The sequence below is a fragment of the Oxyura jamaicensis genome, chromosome 1 (assembly GCF_011077185.1).
Source record: "Oxyura jamaicensis isolate SHBP4307 breed ruddy duck chromosome 1, BPBGC_Ojam_1.0, whole genome shotgun sequence".
Taxonomy (NCBI): Eukaryota; Metazoa; Chordata; class Aves; order Anseriformes; family Anatidae; genus Oxyura; species Oxyura jamaicensis.
The window spans coordinates 156,013,290-156,029,112 of NC_048893.1; the positions used below are offsets into that span (position 1 = coordinate 156,013,290).

Genomic DNA, 15,823 nt, shown 5'->3' on the forward strand with positions numbered 1-15,823 from the left:
CGTATTTTGATTTGTCACTTGCTGTTGTTCTCCCTGTACACACACAATCTGTCTCTTGAATTATACCATTTAGCAACTGTTACGCAATTATTTCAAGGACAGTAGTGTTACTAAATATATTTTTTCATCTTATTTACATCATTTTGCATACATTTTGAAGTTAATTGCATGCCTAAAATTTTCTTGAACCATTTTCTCTTACAGACCAACTGTCAGCATCAACAAGGCTATCTGTGCCAAGACATGGATGCCCGTATATAGAAAGAAACACCCTTCTTACTTTACAGAATGAAAGAATCATAGAATGGCTCAGGTTGTAAGGGAATATATAAAATAATTTGATTGTATCTCTCACCTTATTAATATATGGACTGCAATGCATTTTTCTCCCAAAGAACCACAGCGATGGTGGTTTCTCCTTAGAAATAGACACCTCATTACTAGATAATATAATTTTATGAGTTTATATGAATAGAGATCCAATATTATGAAACTAAAGTTATAGCTTCCCACTTTGTGCTGGTGCACCCTCACCTTGAGTACTGTGTACAGTTTTGGATGCCACAATATAAGAAGGAAAACTATTAGAGAGTGTTCAAAGGAGGGCTATAAAATGGTGAAAGGTCTGAAGGGGAAGATATATGAAGAGCAGCTGAAGACACTTGATTTGTTCAGCCTACAGAAAAGGAGAATGAGGGGAGACCTCATAGCAGCCTACAGTTACCTTATGATGGAGTGAAGAGAGGGAGGCACAGATCTCTTCACTCTGGTCACCAATGATAGGACCCAAGGGTCATGACTATGTTAGGGGATGTTCAGCCTAGATATCAGGAAAAGGTTCTTCACTGAGAGGGTGATTGGGCATTGGAACAGGCTCCCCAGGGAAGTGGTCATGGCACCGAGCCTGCCAGAGTTCAAGAAGCATTTGGACTATGCTCTCATACATATGGTCTGATTTTGGTGTGGTCCTGTGGGGAGGCAGGAATTGGACTCAATGAACCTTGTGGGTCCTTCCAACTCAGGATATTTTGTGATTCTATATGAAGACTAAAAATTAATATTTTTAGTCTTCATGTACAATATAAATACCCAATATGAATGGGTAAAAATACAGAGGTACAGCTTACATAGACTATTTTCTTATTATTATTCTGACAAGATAAAATAATGTAAGAATTGTAGGAAAATCATTGGAAGAAAAAGTTAAAATTGTAGAAAAAAAATGACAAAACTCTGTTGTTTCCTAAGGTCTAGGCTTTTTTGTTTGTTTGTTTGATTGATTGATTGTTTTTTCTCTTTCTCCTTGTTGATTCCTCTGTACTTATGTTGTGATAAACATATTTTCTCAGGATACACTATGCCAATCATTTTGCTTTGTTCTCTGAAAACAAAAATGAAAACATGGAATTTCTCCTTAGTAAAGAGAGTGCCTTATCATAGAAGTTTTGTATACTGACTATGCCCAAAGTGATTCATATTTCAAATAAAAAGCCATCTAAGTAAAACTAAATTTCAGAATCTGTAGATTAACTTGACTTCAAATTCACATGGAAGATAAAAGGTAAAATGCATACTGATTAATTTTGGTTATTAAAATTATGGCCATTATCTGTACTTAATTTTCCCTGCAAGATCCCAGTTGTGTGGGATGTAGTAAGATTCCCTTGTAGTCTAGTAATTTCCAAGCTTTCACTGGTGCACTTGAAAAAAATATAAAACACATTATATGTCAAATGTATTCTTAGTGGCAGGCATTACTGCATGATTTGAATTGCTTAAGTGGCCCCAAAATCCAGGGGGCATTCTGATTTTATAATCACTGGTTGACTGAATAAAACAGAAAAAGTCAAATTAATTATAGATTGAAGTTGTATATTAGAATTTGAATTAATATATTCAGAAAAATTCTGCTCTGGATTTAGCTTTGAAAGGTGTAAAGGCCAAATCAGGATAAGATTGAGTACATTCTTTGCAGTGCTGGCATAGTTAGGAGGAAAGGCTTAACCATCTTGTGGGCATGGTCCAATAATTGATGGGTTAGCTCTCTAAAAGTCAGCTATTTAGCCTGCATAAACTTTCCTGGACTTTTTTCCAAAGTCAGTGGAGAGTGATAAGCCCTCTAGCACATTCTTTAGCAGTGGAATGAATTACGCCTACATATTATGCCTGGCTTTTGAAGGCTTATACATGGTAAAATGAACCTCACTTTTTTGGTTCTAGCTGAATTCACCTCTGGCACGTTCTCTGGCATTTATATGTATTTGTACAGTACATGCAAATCTATGAGTTGGATTTAAAAAGGAACATTGATGCCTCTGTGCTGGTATCCTTTAGAGGGGATTGAGGACCCTTTGTTAGAAACCAAGACCCACTACACACTGCACATGGAGAGTAGAAGGGCTGAAGATAAGACTGAGAGATAGGAGCACATTGATGTTAAGTGTTGAAAAGCAGAAGCCTAAATCCTATGCCATATTGATGATTGTTATTTCTAGAGTGAAAATAGATGTGTGAAACAAATCTTTCAAAAAAACTGGATACTTTCAGAAAATAACCAGTTAGCTCTGGTCTCATTTGTGTCACAGAAAAACAATGTTGAATTTAGCACATTTTTCCCTCCTCCTGCTTAAGATGGGCTATTAAATAATGAATAACTTTAAATTTTGCAATTAAGAAGAGAACGTTCAAAATCTAGCAGCATGTTTTGGTAAAGAGAACTGAAGGAGGAGGTTGTTTTTCCTTTTTTCGTTTGCTCACAGTCTTTTTGATGGTTCTTTATATTAAACTTTATTAGGAAATAAAACAATAATAAATTATTGGAACAGACATGAGAAATCAAGGTTTTAATCCCTGCTCAAATGTTGGAACTCAAAGCTTAACAGACAAGATTACATTTCCTTTCTTTTCCTGGCCCACTGAATCTTGAAACATTCTGCTAATACAACAGGCTCTTCAGAGAGAAGGAAAATGCTACTACTCTTTCTTCTACCCAACTGATAGCCTCCAGTTTAGCACTTAAGTGACTGTCATAAGGATGAGAAATTTCTATTTGCAATCCTTCATGCATGAAGGGATATAGAATCTCAGGTTATTTGTTGCATGAATAAATATTTCAACCTGTCAGGTTTGTTTAAAGGGTCTTCACAATCTTTCAGGAAAAAAAAAATAAAAAAAAAAATTAGAAAAATACAGCTCCCTTAACTACATGCTGTTTCGTGTATTATTTCTTAAGTTGGTTCTTTTGGAAGCAATTGGGTGAATTCCATTCAGGCCTACCTCTATGAAAGAAGATAAGCTACTCAGGATTTCTAAATTGGAAAAAAAAAAAAAATAGTAATAACAGCTGTAGGGCCAGATTTAGTATAATCTCCTTTCACTTCAGTCACAGATAAGTAGTCATTACAGTTTTGGATTTAACTACTTACTTTCTACTTGTTTGTTAGTGTTTGACTTGCATTTTCAAAGGGGGACCTAGCCCCAAGAGTAAAAAATATATATTGTTTTATAACAGATTTTTACCCTCAGCAATTTTGCATATGATAACAAGTTGGGGAGAAGTGTTGATCTGCCGGAGGGTAAGAGGGCCCTTCAGAGGAATCTGAACAGGATGGGTCAATGGGCCAAGGCCAATGGGATGAGGTTCAACATGGCTAAATGCTGGGTCCTGCACTTTGGCCACAACAACCCCATGCAGCACTATAAGCTTGGGGCAGGGTTGGCCTCTTCTTACAGATAACTAGTAATAGGACTAGAAGGAATGGCCTCAAGTTGCACTAGGGGAGGTTTAGGTTGAAAATTAGGATACATTTCTTCTCAGAAAGCATAGTCAGGTATTGGAACAGGTTGCCCAGGGAGGTGGTGGCATCATTGTCCCTGGGGGTGTTTAAGGGAAGGTTGGACATGGTACTTAGGGGCATGCTTGAGTGGGTGATATTGGTGGTAGGGGTATGGTTGGACCAGATGATCCTGAAAGCCTTTTCCAATCTTAATGATTCTATGATACTGTGATACTGAATAACTTTACCACTTCAAAAAAGGAACTTTTATTTTATTTTTTTTTCTCTCTCTCCTGAAAAAAGCATTCCCTGGAGAAATGAAAGTGGAATAAAAAATTTAATTATATTTGCTCTTCTATTTGCCTCAGGAAGAAGTAATATGTTCTTTATTTTGTGTTGGTTTTATCAGCTTGCAAATTTTAAAAGGTTGAATTGTGTTATTTGGAAAGATGTGTATTGGAAGCCATCCAAAACTATACTAAGTCAGACAAAACTCAGAAAAATTTTGCTCTGGGGACAGGTGGGTTAAAGGAGTTGAACTCTGTCACCACTTGCAGTCTTTGAGTCTTCTGAGGATCTGAGATGAGATTCAGTTCCTTGATTTGTGGAACTGTAATAGTAACTGGCTTGGGAGGGAGTCAGGGAAGGATCAGAAAACAGGAAATCAGAAAACAGTTTTCTGAAGGCCAAAACCTGGAAAGAGAAATGAAAACCATTGTAAGGGCTAGGGAAAAAAAAAAAAAAAAAAAAAAGGAAATTGGGGTGACAATTTAATGGAAAGGGTTCCTACACAGAAAATTGTTCCTTTGTACATGGCACTGGTGATACCACACCTATTTTGGACCTCATTAAAAGAAGGATATTGCTCAAGTGTTTGCAGAGAAAAGTAACAAAGTTGAAGAGACTAGAAAACAAGACTTACAAGGAGTGGCTGAGGGAACCAGTGTTTAGTCTGGAGAAAAGGAGGCTAAGTAGAGACTTCATAACTGAACACTACTTTCTGAAAAGAGGTTGCAGCAAGGGGATTGTTGCTCTCTTCTTTCAGGTGACAACTGATAGGCACCACTCTCAATTTGCACCAGGGAAGGTTTAGATAGGTAATGAGGAAGAATTCCTTCTGAGAAAGGATGATTAGGCACTGGAACAGGCTGCAAAAGGAGGTAGTGGAGTCCTCATCCATGGAGGTATTTAAGATGTGGGCACGGCACTAAGGGATATAGCTTAGTTATGAGATTTGGTAGGTCAGGCTGATGAATCCAGGTTGGACACGATGATCTTGGAAGATCTTTTCCAACATAAATGATTCTATGATTCTATGAATTAATATCAGTTCTAGATAACTCATTATGCTAGTATTTAGGAGATTCAAAATGCCTTCTCAAACATAGAATCAGAATTATAAAATGGTGTGGATTGGAAGGGACCTTAAAGATCATTTAATTCCAACACCCCTGCCACGGACAGGGACACCTTCCACTAGAAAAGACTGCTCAAATCCCAGTCCAACTTTGCCTTAAACACTTCCAGGGATGGGACACTAACAACTTCTCTGCCCCACCTCTTCCACTGCTTCACCACAAACATGGTAAAGAATTTCCTCCTAGCATCCAATCTCAGTCTCTTTCTTCACCTTAAAACCATTACCCCTTGTCCTATCACTAAACACACAGAATAAGAGACCCTCTGCTGCTTTCTTGTAGACCCCCTTTACGTACTGGAAGGCTGCAATGAGGTCTCAGTGGAAAGTCCTCTTCTACAGGCTGAATAACCCCAACTTCCTCATCAGTGAGGTGTGAGTTGAGCCCCTTAACGATCTTTGTGGCCCTCCTCTGGACTTATCCTAATACTTTCATGTCCTTCCTGTGCTGGGAACCCCATGGCTGAACACAGTATTCTAGGTGGGCTCTCATGAGAGCAGAGTAGAGGGGGAGAATCAGCCTCCTCACTCTGACAGCCATATTTTGATGCAGCCCAAGTTTTCTAGGCTGCAAGTACACATTACTGACTGGCTCATGTAAAATATAGCATGTATTGCTTCATAATTATAATCTGATGTGAGTTAAACAGTTAAGCCTGGCTTCATGTATAAAGCTTAGGTAAATTATTGAGCTTGTCTTAACTCAGTTAACTTTTTTTTTTTTTTTTTTTTTTGTAGTGACAATGAAATCTAATCAAGTACTTTATATTACAGCTCTAAGCATCTTGTTATCTCCACCCCAGACTTCATTTTTGGGGGAAGGAATGTATAAATATGTGTACCTGTCTGTCCCCAGGCTTTATAGATACAGATGTATAGATACCTCCAAATTTATTTTCTGTCTGCCCATAAGCAAAACCACTACATTACATGTAGCAAGTGAAATATTACCTGTAGGTAACATTTGATTCTAGCTTAAGCATTATAACAAATGGAAAGTAGGAAACATGGACATATGTATACTAGCAACAGTGACACAGAAACAGAATCAGTAGTGCCAATGCGACAAAAAAAAAAAAAAAAAAAAAAAAAAAAGACCTAGAGCCTAGGACTATATATTTAAACAAACTCTCCGTATCAGGAGAATTACTGGAATATATATAAAATTATTGGAATATATTTTAAAATGTTCTTTTTTATTTATTAAAAATAGCATACCATTTTATCCATCTTGTGTATTATTATCAAAACAACCATTACAGTGAATGTAATATATCACTTTTGCATAGCAATGCAAATTATACACTTTCTATTTATAAATTTGTAACTCCTTTGACTAATTCAGGCAGAATAATAAAGAAAAACACACAGAAAAATAAGGAAAGGCCAAATTTAGAGGAAAGATATGTAGTCTGTTTTCCCTCATTTCTGTGGAAGCACATTTCTTGCTTTTCAAAATAATTCTATGGGCAGGTGAGGAAAAGTGAGCCAGCCAAAGCTACAAAGCTAGCAGAAAAAAAACAGCAAATGACATTGTACCTATATCACTCACAAAGTTGTGTCTGATCCATGGGCAAATCATCCTGTAGTAAATTACACCTGAAGTTTTATTAACTTCCAGTAAATTATCTGAACTTCTCCTCTCCTCTAAGTGAAGGCAGAGCAAAGACTAGGTAGGGGCTGTGAGCCAACAATAGCAAAGTTACTAATGTTTCAGTGGGTGAAGGTGGGCTGCAGGGCATGATACAGGGACCCTCACTCCACACACCATAGCACTGTCTGTAATTCATTAGGCAGGGCATATGTAACTTTAAAAGGCAACTTTAGATTTTTTATATTGTTACATAATGCTATTTAATCTATTGCTTTTCACACTTCAAATCTTTTCTTGTTTGTGTTTCTACCAAGAAAAATTCCTAGAACATTCTTCCAGACTTTATAAGATGCAAGACTTTGCTCCTTACAGAAACAAAATAATCTTTTTTATACAAAAGAATAAATGATAATAATGTAATTTTTTATTATGTGGATCAGATGACTTTAGGATAATATCAAAGGAGAACTCAGTTGTAAAATAGTATGTGTAGATAATAAATGTAAAAAAGTCTAGAGATAAACACTAGATAAATCTATTATTGAGAATACAGCAATTTGAGGAAAAAAGTAAACAAAACAAACAAACAAACAAACAAACAAAAACACCAGTGCTTAAAATTTTATCTCTACAATGAATCTACTCAAGTAATCTCATCTCATTGTGACAAAATTTTAATTTAATTCACAGATTTGATGTAGCCACTTCTATCTTGCTAGACACTCCCATCATTGATTTGTCCCTGAGAAAGGTTAGATCGTCTTGGTTTCCCAACCTTATTGGTTTTCTGTGACACAGTAAACCCCAGGGTGGTGTCTTCTTTTTTTTTTTTTTTTTTTTTTTTTTTCAGCAATTCAACTACTATCGATCCTTTGAATCAAAGAACCATAGAGAATAGAATCAAAGAATGGTTTAGGTTGGAAGGGACCTTAACGATCATCTAATTCCAACACTCATGCCAAGGACAGGGACAACTTACACTAGAACAAGTTACTCAAAGCACCATCTAACCTGGCCTTGAACACTTCCAGGGATTAGGCATCCACAGCTTCTGGGCAAGCTCTTCCAGTGCTTCATCACACTCACAGTAAAGAATTTCCTCCTAACATCCAATCAAAATCCATTATTCAGTGTAAAACTATTACTTCTTTTCCTATCACTATACTCCTTGAAAAAGAGTCCCTCCCCAGCTTTTCTGTAGGCCCACTTCAGGTACTAGAATTCTGCTATAAGTTCTCCCCAGAGCCTTCTCTTCAGGTTGAATAATCCCCACTCCCTCAGTCTGTCTTCATAAAAGAGGTGCTCCAGCCTCTTCCTTGTGGCCCTCCTCTGGACGTGTTCTAATACTTTCATGTCCTTCTTGTGCTGGGTGCCCCACAACTGAGCACAGCACTCCAGGTGGGATCTCACAAGAGTAGAGTAGAGAAGAACCTACCTCTCATGAGACCTTGGATCTCAAGAGAGCAGAGTAGAGGGGGACCTCACCTCTCTCACCCTGCTGGCCATGCTTCTTTTGAAGCAGCCCAAGAAACTGTTGGCTTTCTAGGCTGCAAGTACACATTACTGACTGGCTCATGTTGAAATTCTCATAAAACAACATCCAAGGGCCCTTCTCTACAGGGCTGCTCTCAATCCATTATCCACCCAGCCTGTATTTGTGCTTGGGATTGCCCCAACCCTGACACAGAACCTTGCACTTGACCTTGCTGAACCTCATGAGATTAACACAGGCCCACCTCTCAAGCCTGTCAAGATCGCTCTGGACAGCATCCCTTCCCTCCAGCATATCAACTGCACTACACAGCTTGTTGTCGTTGGCAAACTTGCAGAGGGTGCACTCAATCGCAACATCCATGTCACCGACAAAGATGTTAAACAGTGACTGTCCCAATACTGACCTCAGAGGAATACTGCTTGTTACTGATCTCCACTTGGATATGGAGCCATTGACCTCAAATCTTTGAGAGCTAACATCCATCCAGTTCCTTACCCAACAAGTGGTCTATCCGTCAAATCCATGTCTCTCTATTTTAGAGACAAGGATATCATGCAGGACAGTGTCAAATGCTTTTCACAAGTCCAGGTAGATTATGTCAGTTGCTCTTCCTCTATCCACCATTGCTGTAACCCCATCATAGAAGGCCACCAGGTTTGTCAGGCATGATCTGTCCTTAGCGAAACCAAGTTGTCTGTCACCGGTCACCTCATTATTTTCCATGTACCGTAGTATAGCTCCCAGTAGAATCTGCTCCATGATCTTGCTGGGCACAGAAGTCAGACTTGACTAGCCCGTAGTTCCCTGGGTCTTCCTTTTTTTTTTTTTTTTTTTTCCCTTTTTAAAAATAAGGGTTATGCTTTCCTACTTCTAGTCAGTGGGAACTTCTGTGGGAACAGACTGCTATGACTTCTCAAATATGATAGACAGTGGTTTGGCAACTACATCTGCCAATTCTCTTAATAGCTTAGATGCATCTCATCAGGTCCCATGGACTTGTGCACCTTCAGATTCCTTAGCTGGTCTCAAACCTGATCTTCTCCTACAGTGGCTGGCTCTTCATTCTTCCAGTCCCTGTCTTTGCCTTTTGGAGTTTGGGCTATGTGGCTGGAGCAATTGCTGGTAAGATCTGAGGCAAGAAAGTAACTGAGTATCTCAGCCTTGCTTCCATTCCCTGTTGGCCTTTTTTCCATTTAAGCTTGATGAGGAACTCCATGTTCATCCATGCAGGCCTCATGGAGTTTGCCCAACTTCCTCTTTGTTGGGATGTATTGCTCCTGAGTTTGAAGGAGGTGATCCTGGAATATTAACAAGCTTGCCTGGGCACCTCCCAGGCTTCATCCCATGGTACTCTACCAAGCAGATCGCTGAAGTGGGTCAAGTCTGCTCTCTTAAAGTTCAGGGTAGTGAGCTTGCTTTGTGCCTTCCTTGATGCCCTCAGGATCCTAAACTGCCCCATTTCATGCTCACTGCAGCCAAGGCTGCCCTGAGTTTCATATTACACACCAGCCCTTCCTTGTTGGTGAAAAGAAGGTCCAGCATAGCACTTTTTGGCTCCTCTATCACATGGAGAAGGAAGTTGTCATCAATGCATTCCAGGAACCTCCTGGATTGCCTGTGCCTTGCTGTGCTGTCCCTCCAACAGATATTGGGGTGGTACAAGTCCCCCATGAGACCCAGGGCTTGTGAACATGAGGCTGCTTCTATCTGTCTATAGATTGCCTCATCCGGTTGGTCTTCCTGATCAGGTGTCCTGTAGCACATTCCCAGTATAACGTCCCCTGTCCATGCCCTCCCTGTAATCCTAACCCATAAGCTCTCTTTTAGAGCTTTCTGCTGTGTGCCCTACAGACTGTACTGGAATCCAGCTAACTTCTCCTCAGCCTCCATGATGCTTTCTTGCTGCCTCCTGCGGCTAGGCCACCTGGTGCTGGAGGTCCTCCACCTGGGCACACCTCTTGCAGGTAGGTCTGCCACCTGTCCCTGCCCCAGGGGAAAGATAGAGGCACTTCCAGCAGTCAGAAGACTGCACTGGAGCATCACACACCGATAGCTCTTTTTGGGTGGAGGAATCAACCACTGCTGGGGTAGATGGTGCAGACTGCAAAGCCAGTGCTGCAGCCTTTGCCCTGAGAGAAGTGCTTGCCATTCTGGCATGAGCGTCACGTAAGGTCATGCCATTGGCCTATGCACATCTTAGTGTGAGGTTAATGTGTACTTGGTGCTTTCTGCTCTGCCAGTGGAATGGTTGATGTCACGTGTGATACTGATCATATTACTTAGTATCATTGCATCTTGAATTCCTATTTAGTAATGGAGATATTGTTAAACCCTAAGTTTCCTTTCCTTCCCATTCTACTTTCCATTTTCTGTTTCTTTTTCTGTTTCATCTTCCTTATATTATATTATTCCTTTTAAATAGTATGAGTTTGTATGAAATTCCATAAAGGGAATAAAGACACACATGGTCACAGATGTGCCATAGATCTAGATGCTGCTGTGTTACGAGTAATATTAATCTTGTTCATAAATACCACAATTCTTTCTCACTAGGTGACTATCTGGAAGATTTACCAGTGTTATATATGATTCTTTATTTTATATCTTTCAGGTTATTATGCACTAATTAATTTCTTTATATATTTGTTAAAGGCTTTGGTATATTCTAAATTTTCTATCATTTCAAAACACGTATAAAATATACAGCTTACTCTGAAACTGGGTTCAAGTTCTCTTTAAAGGTTTACAGACCTTTGGATGAATCTGATTTGAGTTGTTGAGACACCCAAATAGCAAATACTGTATGATTTTATTTATTTATTTATTTATTTTGGACAATTTAACAGTACATTTAGTGAACATATTAAAATAAAAATGTTTGCAGTCAGCTGGTTCTTATATTCATGCATTAGGTATCGATAAACTAAAAAGGGTACAAAATGATAGCTTGTAAGTGTCAGAGAGGTTTTCATTTTCAAAACAAACAAGCAAACAACTATAAATGTACCTGCAAAATGGATAAATTTATTTGCTACATAAGTATATTAAAACAGCTTTCAACACATTCCTACCTGTACACACATTTTCCAATATCTGTCCTTTAGAGATCCATAAGAATCAGGAAAGATGCAATTTTTCCTTTCTAACTGCTTCAAAGCTGTCCTCTTGAGCTACTTTAACTTCTTTAGATGAGAGACTGGTAGAACTGTTTATTCACGTGTTAGGGCTCTAAGTGGGGCTCTGAAGACATTTCTGCACCCAGCCTGGGTTCTTCATGTTCTGACCTCCCACTGTCAGCTCTTGCACCACAAAGCCTTATGGGTTTCCTGCAAAAAAGATCTTGCTTGCCTGACGAAAATGGAGATGGAAAAGGGCATGTGAGCCTGATACAAAGCCTACTAAAGTTCAGATGTGTCTTAAAAATGGACTGCATTTGGCTTTGGCTGAGCTGTTACTTTATGTGACCAGTGTCACTGACAGCTGTGTCTGTTCAAAAAGGCAATGTATTCCTTTGCAATGACAACACGATATGTGCAGAAACAAACCGAGCAACAAAATGACAAGTACAAAATAAAAAGGCTACAAATGATCTAATTATTGTCAATATGAGCCTAAAATCTCTTGTTCCATACAAAAATATTTTTCCTCAATAATAAAAATCTTGACTAAAAAAAAGCAAAATTAAGCAACACTTTTATTTGGAAATTCAATGGAAAAATGTAAACCATTAGATACAAATCAGTGTCTTCTGTACTAAAGGTTCCTTCAATTTTCTTTAATGTATTTGACACAATAAATCAGACAGTGAAAACATAAAATTTAAACAGATCTGCTTCTTACCCCAGAAATGTTTAATTAATAGTGTAGCCCTGTGTGGTTATACCTTGACAGTGTTGCCCTGAGTGGTTAAAGCTTGAAAAGGACAGCAAACTGCATGCTGATCCTGAAATCTCTTTCTGTTTTAAAAATGACCATATTTTGCGTAAAGAATTCTCATTTGTTGTATTGAAAATTTTAAATCTTTTGTTACAGAATGTTCTTCTGCAATAGTCCTTCTTAGAAGTGACTAAATAAGTTTAATAAGGCACTCAATAGTAGAGGCTTAATGAGAAGTGACTAATATAGGTGACTAAATGAAACTCATAAACATGTCAGATAACCATCAAAAGCTATTTTAAATGTCCTGAATGCTATACTGATTACATCCCCATCCAAACCTTACTGAGACTTTTTTTTTTTTTTTCATAGCCAATTTAAAACATATTTTTAAAGAAAATTGCAGACATATAATGCAAAAATTGCAACCATTATGGTGCACATACAGGCACTGAAAACAATGACTTGATAATAAACCTGTAGCACCTTCTTTCCCTGATGGATATTGAAAGTTAGCTTGAAATTACATAGATTTTATACAACTACCTCATACTAATAATAGTGATAAACATTTTGGCCAAGGACATTGTATCAATATTACTTAAGGAAAAATAAAATATTATAACTTTGGTTTACTTACTGAATTTTCCAAATTTTCTAACACTTAAGCTAACACTTTATTTTCCTTAAGACTGTCACAATATTTTTTCTTCAATGGCACAAGGTCAACATTTACTATATCTCTTGCAATAGTTGTAGAAAATGGCAAGATATAGCAAAAGACAGCCTAACTTGTAGGTTTATACTTTATTATGTGTCTTATTAGTCCTTAGAAGGTGAGTATCTCAAGACATTTCAGTTTTCAGATGATAATGTCCATAAAATTACAAAAATGCTGCCAAGGAAGAAGCTTACCTAAGATGAGACTTTTCCTTTCATTCTGTTTTTGTAATAAATAGAGTAGTGTATTTTATTTATGTTACAATTTATTTTGTATAAAGTGAAGAGCCAAGCTTATGAGAGAGCAGAGGGATTAATATACTTGAATTTAATCAGAGTCCCAAAATATACATAACACACACATTTGCTCACTTGATAAGCAATGGAGTACCTGCATATTTCCAGACTAAAAATGGACTAAATTATCTATCTCAAATCGTTCTGATTTATAAATAATCAAAAGTTTTTCTATTAAAATATTTCATCCATGTTTGAGACAAAATTGTTTTGAGGATTCATTGTTTTCCACTGGGAGATTTTTTTTTTCTTCAAATCTACTAAAAATATTATGTACCTAAAATTCTATGAAAGTAAGTATAATAGCATAATATTACTAAAATTAAGTGTATTTAATTGACTTTGTATTTATTTCTTCATTTTTCATGCTGTTTTGAGAACCATTTTAGATGACCTTGTAGTTTTGTTCTAGTCTCCCATATTTATTTGATAGAGATCAAATAAAATTAAAATATTTTAATAATTTGCTTTTTGACAACAGACTGTATTGGGGTAAGTGGCATGATTTTTCTTGGGGGTTGGAAGCTGTAGAGAAGCCTCTGTGAGAAGAGGCTGGGTTGGTTCCAGCCAGTTCCAACAGACCCACCGCAGGTCAGAACTGAATTCATCAGATGATCTTCCTGTTGTTATCTCATCCCACAAGTTTTTTCCACCTTGTTTTCTCCCTTTGTCTCACTGAAAAAGAGAAGTGGTTGGGTGTGGATCTGGCAGCTGGCCAAGGTCTGCCCCACCACACAGACTGAGACTTAAAACTGAAAAAGCAAAGGTGTGTTATTGGAGTGCTAGTTTCAATCTAAAGTGCTTGTGGGTAAACCTCTGATATCTCTTCATGTCTCCTTTATGTTTGAATAAAGTGAGGAGAACTTTGTTTACTAGGGATGTCAGTACTGCATTTTCATTATAAAAATAGACACAAGTAAAATCACACAATGAGGATGTATATCAGAATAGAAACTGCCTTTCTGGAACATCTGCTTCAGGTGATTGCATGCTTAAAACACAAGCAGTGCAAGTTTTATCAGATTCAGAAGCTGAATTCACTTCTACTTTACATGGTAATTCACCACTGCAAAGCGCACTACTACAGAAAACAAAACCAAAAAACAAAGGAAACTACAGCATTAGTACTAAAACATTAAACCATCACATTATTTTTTGACTTGTGATTGTGCACTTGTGTAGGAATATTAGCTTTCTATGTTCTTCTTCATCAAGGTTGTGGTGATTTCATCCCGATGGGCAGCTAAACTCCACCATACCTATTTACTCCCACTCCTGTAAGGAAGAGGGTGTGAAAATATGATCAAAAATGGCTTAAGGATTTAGATAATGACAGGGAGATTGCTCACCAAGTACCATTACTTGCAAAATAGACTCAGAATATGGAGATTAATAACATTTATTGTTTAAATAAAATTAAAACTAAAAGCAAGCTAAAAGCATCTTCTCCTCATCCACTCTCTTCTATGTCCTCCCCCTGAGCAGCTGAAGTGAACAGGGAATGGGGGATGTGGTCAGTCCCTAACACTGTGTCTCTGCCGCTCTTTCATGGTCACCTTCTGACCCTGCTCCAGTGTGGGGTCCCTCCCATAGGATGGATGCCTTCCTTCCCAATCTGATCCCACAGGCATCAGCTCTTCAGGAACTGCTCCAACATGGGTCTGTACCACATGGTCCATCCATCAGGAGCAAACTGCTCCAACATGGTAACCCACGGGTGGCAGCTCCCCCCAGATCCCCTGCTGCTGTGTGGGCTTCTCTCCATGGGCTGCAGCATGGAGATCTGCTCTGCTGTGGTACACCACAAGCTGCAAGGGACAACCTGCTCTACCATGGGCCTCTCCACAGGCTCACAGGGGATTTCCGCTTTGGCACCTCCTCCCCCTCTTTCTTAACAGCATGGTGTCTGCATGTCTGCAGGGCTGTTTCTCACTCCTCACTCTACCAAGTGGTGTTGTGCAACAGATATTTTTTTTTTTTTTTTTTTCCCTTAAGTCTGCTCTTGCAGAGGCTCAATCAACATCACTCACTGGCTCAGCTCAGGCCAGCAGTGGGTCCCTTTGTATCTGGCTGGATCTGACATGAGGCAGCTTCAGGCCTCTCACAGAGGTCTGCAGCCCCTTGCTAATAAAACCTTGCCACATAAACCCAAGACACAAGTATTAAAAGAAAGAGACCAGGTACATAGCATTTTATGAGAGATTTTTTGTGTGTGTGGTAAAGGTCCTTAGGGTGAGAAGATGGATCCTTAATGTTAAATGAAAGGAGTTTTATTATTATTATTATTATTATTGTTGTTGTTGTTGTTTTGTTTTTTTTTTTTGTTCTTTTGTTAGACTGCAATAAAGTGCCTTTCTGATAAATGAGGTAGACCTGCAGCTCTCCTCACGATTTTCCACTAGCAAATTTACTCTGCTTAGCACAGCAGTTTGGCTTCATGGATTACTCTAGATTTGTAACTCTTCCCATGCACTATAAAATGTGGTTGGGCACTAAAAACAGACTCTGGATTCTATAACATGGAAAAATATATGAACAGCAGAAATTGCAGTGCTAGGCATTTCAAGACTTCTCCTGTCTCAGATGTTTTATTATCTAATGGAAAATTGGTGACAGTCAGGAATGATGGTCCTGTCATTTCTCATTGG

The 15,823-nt window shown here is 38.3% G+C and overlaps 1 long non-coding RNA gene across 1 annotated transcript in view; it reads right to left on the reverse strand.

The window, feature by feature from the left end:
- Positions 1–5,526: 5,526 nt before the first annotated feature.
- Positions 5,527–15,823, reverse strand: part of LOC118163220 — a 742,076-nt gene continuing 731,779 nt past the window's right edge. Inside the window, exon 3 of the long non-coding RNA XR_004748928.1 lies at positions 5,527–5,554. This is a non-coding gene — a long non-coding RNA (uncharacterized LOC118163220). The remainder of the gene's footprint in view (positions 5,555–15,823) is intronic.